Below are 6,243 nucleotides of genomic sequence, written 5' to 3' on the forward strand. Positions count from 1 at the left end.
CACGAAAATCTGGACTTCATAACTCCGAATGACACGGAGCTCACCATACTGGCTGATACTCGGCAAATCCTATTAGCGCGATCCTCCTAGCAACCTATCTAAACCTACTGGTAAGAACGCTGCGTTCTCAGGGAAAGGGACGTCAGTACAAAATATTGCACCGAGTATGTAAGGTAGAAATGAAACATAATGATAAAATACTATCAATGAGAGGGATAAGAATCAACCTGTAACCTCTGACTTGCCGCTAAGGGCCGTAACATGTATATCGTTACAATCTCGTGTGTAAATCAATGTATATATCTAGAACGTTATAGTTCTAACATCATTACCATGAGTTTCAACCAGACTTGGAATCATCTATAACATGCTTAAACAATATTGGCAGGAAATGAGTAACATGCATATCCTTTACTGCTAAGAGTGGAGTCCTTTGAAATAACATTCGTTTACATCTCGTATCACTTTAGAACATGCCAAAAGAAAGAAGAGTTAGCCTTAACATACCTTAGAAGGTTAAGTTAATAACTCAACGTATGCCCTCCAGCGCTTTCCAATCTACAACAAGGCAATAAGAACCATAAATCAATCATAATCCTTTCAACACCTTCATAAGCTAGTATGTGACTTGCACAAATTTGGGTAGCATTTCCTCTAAAATTTTCACTTCGATCCAAACTCAATACAACTCCAAACAACTAGAACATTATCAACAATAATATATATAAGTCACCACAATCAAAGCAGAGCAAAGCTAGTTCATAAATCCTTTCAAAATAGCCCATATGCACCACACCTCAATCTTTACTTTCTACTTCAAGTTTATACATATTTCTTCATTCAACCCCCTTAATAAATACCTAGACATACATAACAACATCAATCCTACCATATTCAAGTTGTTCTCTTCATTTTTCCAGCCACAACAATTCATAAATATAGCTTCCAATACCGTCCAACAAGAACAACAACATTCCATACCATTTTCAGGTGGTAACTTACAATTCTCTACTCAAACAACATAACAAACACCAAAATAACCTTAGCACAACCAAGAAGATAATATACTCACCTTACACAGAAACTATAGCTCGAACCCTCAGCTTGTTTTGGCTCCCAATCACCTTTGATGCTATTACAATACCATGGAATTTTGGTGAAATCTTCTTCGCAACCCTTGGAACCCTTAGAGAACCTTTAGGAGAGGGCTTAGGAAGTCTAGGGACTGATTTGAGGCAAAAATGACTTAAAATGAACGTTCTATCCTTTTTAAACCCTCAAAGGTCAGCCACCGCCAATGAAATACGGTCGGTACTTGAAATCGTATAAATTTGTACGGGCCATACATTTCACTATACTTCTCGGATTTACGATCTGTCAGTTACATTGGAAAGAAAACTCTCTGAATTTAATTTACATAGGTTATGCATTCGATAACTACTCATATGCTAGGAGATATACCTCCCTAAAGTTGGACCAAAAATCCTATCCAGAATTTTGTCAAATTTTTCCAAAGTTTCGACAACCTTAATTTCTTCAATTCGCCTGATCCCGAAACCTTCCAATACCTATCAATCCTGGTCTCAAACTCTTATATACTTAGGATAGACATGTCTAAGCTCGTACAACCTCGAGGACAATCCCGCTTTCCAAGTCTATGACGGCTAACTCGCGATGAAACTCGACGTACAAAAGTACGAGGTGTAACATATGAGCGGAATGACAATTATTATAAAGTGGTAACAAGTAGCATGTAGAGGAAAAATGGTAACAAAAGACGTATTTTAAAGAAAACAATAACAATATACAATGACAAAAAATAAAGCAAATACAAAAGACAGAAAGAAACTTGTTAGTTGCAAAAATACCAAAACAAGATGATACTTATGGAAATGAATATAGGAATACGGAAAGGATAAGCATGAAAAGTGCATATATTTAAACAAGCTCAGAAAATAAGGTAAATAAGGAAAAGTATTAAACATGGAAGGAAAATAAATTAAACAAGAAAACAAATAAAGTGGAATAAAGAAAGGGATTAGACATGAAGGAGAATAAATTAAAAAAAGACAACAAATATAGGTAAAAAAGAAAAGGATTAAACATGGAAGGGGAAATAAATTAAACAAGGCAACAAATAAAGGCCGGGGAATAAGGAAAGGAATAAACATGGAAGAAAATAAATTGCACAATAAAACGAGTACAAGAAAAAGGAAAGGATCAAACACGAAACGAAAATGAATTACACAAGAAAACAAGTAAAGGGGAAAGGGAAAGAATTAAACATGGAAGGAAAATGAAATACCCAAGAAAAAAAGTAAAGAAAAATAAGGAAAGAGATTAAACATGGAAGGAAAATTAAAGGAAGCGAGTTAAGGGAAAGAGGAGAGGAATTTATACTTGAGAAAGTAACAAACACATAAGGTAAAAAAAATAAATCCTACTAGAAAATACAATCTAAATGCCAAAGAAACACAAAATTCCCACATAAACATAAATCCATAATGGTTAGAACCTAAGTATCCCCAACAGAGTCGCCATGTTGTTGCGCCATATTTTTCTCGCGGAAGATGGGCCAACACATGTGACAACTCTTTTGGTAGATTTAAAAGAGAAGAGTCGCCACCTAACGAATTAAGGTGCATTAGGGCACCATTTACTATACTAATTGCAAATAATTCTGTTACAACTAATCTACGTCACCAAAGATCGTGTAGGGGTTCAAATTACCTCAAAAGGTAGGTGTTAAGCACCTTTCGAGGTCCACATATGTGGTTCCCCGCCGAATTTAAAATTATGTGGCAATTAAGTGATTAATCGTAAAATTGATCGATTAATTATATAAGTAATTTTATTGAACAAACATGAAAGGGAATTATTAATCATCCTAAATAATGAAGTAGATAGTCAAGAAAAGGAGTGTCTAATTATGAAAGAGTTAGGTAAAATATTGCAACAAAGACAATAGTGATTATGAAAGAGGAGTATAACAACGTTTTGTATAAAAATAAAGAAAAGTGTTTATTAATATAAAAATGAATACAATTTCATTACAAAGATGTACAGAGTGTATATTTTAGAGAACTTAGAGGTTTGGATAAAAAGGAAAAAAACCAACTAAACTAACAAATAAGTAAAAAGGCTATTCCATGCAATATAAGTTCAAATTAATTAAATGAAACAAGATGGAACAACAGTAAATTAATTTAAAGGGATCCTACAAATACACTCGGCCAAAAATATTAATTAAGACTAAAAGAAGAGGAGATGTACATGTTCGCATCCAGCAAAATGCTTAAAATCATATGAATATATGAACGAAGGAATTTCGGGTCGCTGAGCGGTGAATAGACTAATGTAAGTTAAGGGGTATATGATGTCCCTACAAGTAAGAAGGGATACTTAATAGTTCTAATTAAGATTCCAAAGACATTTGAGGCAAGGGAGAAAAGTTCGTCAAAATGAAACTTCACTGCAGTTCTGCGGAAGGGGGGTTCGACGGTCATTCTTTGTATCGTCGGATGGATCGACGTTTCGTCAATTGTGCCGTAGAATTGATTTAGCGCAGAGACCATTCGACGGAGCAGATCGACGCCCCGTCGATCAGTTGTACGGACTGTCCTTCTCACCATAGAATGAAAGGAGACGATAGACTGCTCACTAGAAATTTCAAAACTTCGACGGTTAGATCGACGCTTCGCCGATCAGATGGATGCTTCGTCATTCGCACCGTATAGCACCCGACGGGCAGCTTCTAAATTTTATATAGGGAGGACCCCAAATTCATTTATTTCATTTCTCATCTTCTCCAACCTTCTGCACACCTCTAGAACCTTCCCCACTCTATATCAACATAAACCCATGAGAAATCAAGGATTAAGCACCAAATATTAGTAGAATGAAGTGCAAGAATGTTCTCTAGGGCTTGTGGAGATCAAGAATTCCATTGAACCAAAGCTAGGGTTTTCTCCATGTAAAGTATTACCATCCAAAGTTCATTCCTACATATTCAAAGGTGAGTTTTGCACTTATTTCATGTTATTAGAGGTATTGAGTGGTTGAAAGACTTGGATTAAAGAAGAATATAGAATATGAGCTCAAATATGGAAATAATGGTATTTTGAGTAGTAAGTTCAATTGAGCCATGATTCTTAGCATGAAATGAGCATAGTTTTGTTATGAATGATGCTAATGTCTTTGGAGGAGTATTATGTGAAAAATGAATACGTTGTTGTATTGTAGTAATGGGTGTGGATGATTTGAAAGAGAATTGTGAGGATTAAATAATGTCTAACTTGAAGAAGTTATTGAGTATGATATTATGGATGTTGTTATTGATGTTTGTGAGTTGTTATATTATATGGAGAAAGTTGTAGAAACAAAGGAAGTGCTGCCCAATTTTCGTTAGCCCCAGTTGCCTTAGCTTAGTTTTAAGTATGTTTCCGATATCTAATCTTAGTACGAATTCTCTTGAATGTAGAATCGTGAACTTGGAGGGAAGCGTTTAGTCGGCAAAGTTAAAGAGACGTAAAGGTATGTAAGGCTAGTCCCTTTCTTTCAAAGGCATGACTTTTATTTTGTGATTCCATTTCTACAATTCCATGATCTTCTTACATCCCAAAAGATGGAAGTTAAAGATTCTTAAGAGCTCCTTATGAGATAAATATGAGATATGTCCATGGTAATGATGATGATGAATCTATGTTTAGAGATTCAAAAGCTTACGATATGATATTATTATGAAGCTAGTGATCCTTACATGATTCCTTGATATTATTCATTGTTGCTAATCTCACCTTATAACGCTAGTTCTTTCAAGGCGAGACATGATGACCGTGACTACTTCATAATGGAATCGGGGGTTCTCGACCTTACGTCACCCCGATAGGGTTGTAGCTTTTACTTGAGTTCTTATGCATGCTTTATGATAAGTATATAATGAGAAGATTACACCGTGCCTACATGGCTGGGCAGACACCGCTAAGGCGGGCGGCATACACACCACGTCTAGATAGCATGGGCAGACATCACTAGTGGGCGGCATGAGATGTTTACCCCAGACGCATGAGGCCTGGACGCAACATATATACATACATACATATATATACATACATATATATACATATATATATATATATATATATATATATATATATATATATATATATATATATATATATATATATATATATGTATGTATGTATGTATTTCCTTGGTGATTACGTGTGTACAGGTTGGGTATGATGGTTAGCATGATGAGTAGTGCTCGGTAGATCGTGCGATAGAGCTATGTTACAAGATTTTCTTTCCCTAATTGTGCGTTATGATTTTAGCGATGTAAAGAGAAAAGAAACAGTCGCCTAGAAGGGCAACACTGCGGCAGGAAGGCGAGTCGAACAGGAGCTGTCGGTACTGTCACGACCCAGCTAGGGGCCGCGACGGGTACCCGGGGCTAGCCACCGAGCACCACTCGTCCTAATACTCACCTTACTCGTTTTACTGCTCTTTTACCAATTTATATTCAAATCGTAGGAAAAGTCATCTTTTATTCAAGAACATAAAAATACTTTTATATGCATAAGCCTCTCGGCTATCAAAATAATATATACATACAAAGTAATAAATCGCGAAAACATCTAACCCACACTGCGCATCTACGAGCCTCTACTGGAGTGCTATACATAAGGACGGGACAAGATCTCATCATGCCCAAAAATACATATACACGAATACACACAAAAGAATCATCATAAGCACCTCCGAACAAAGGAGTGCTTTCAATCAGCTGACAGCTACTACTGGTCTGGGTCGAGCTCTCCTCCCTGTCTACCTGTGGGCATGATCACAACGTCAAAAGAAAACGGACGTCAGTACGAACATTGTACTGAGTATGAGAGGCATAAACAATGAAATAGAACAATGACATAAAAGAAGTATCAATATGGAATAGTTGTATCCGACTGTCAAGCGTAAAAGAAATAATGCATGCTGGCTTACTCATACTCATCATCATGTCATGTATGCCTAAATATATAAGCTGCCCGCCCATATAGGTACGGTGTGATAATGCATAAACTGCCCGTCCATATCGGATCGGTGTGATAATCATAACATTAGCCTGCGTCCAGGCCTCCCGCGTCCAGGGTATCATCTCATGCCGCCCACTAGTGGTCTCTGCCCATGCCATTTGGACATGGTGTATCGTATAGCTGCCCGCCTTGGCGGTGACTGCCCGGCCAACTA

Source organism: Lycium barbarum, chromosome 7 (genome assembly GCF_019175385.1).
Source record: "Lycium barbarum isolate Lr01 chromosome 7, ASM1917538v2, whole genome shotgun sequence".
NCBI classification, from domain to species: domain Eukaryota; kingdom Viridiplantae; phylum Streptophyta; class Magnoliopsida; order Solanales; family Solanaceae; genus Lycium; species Lycium barbarum.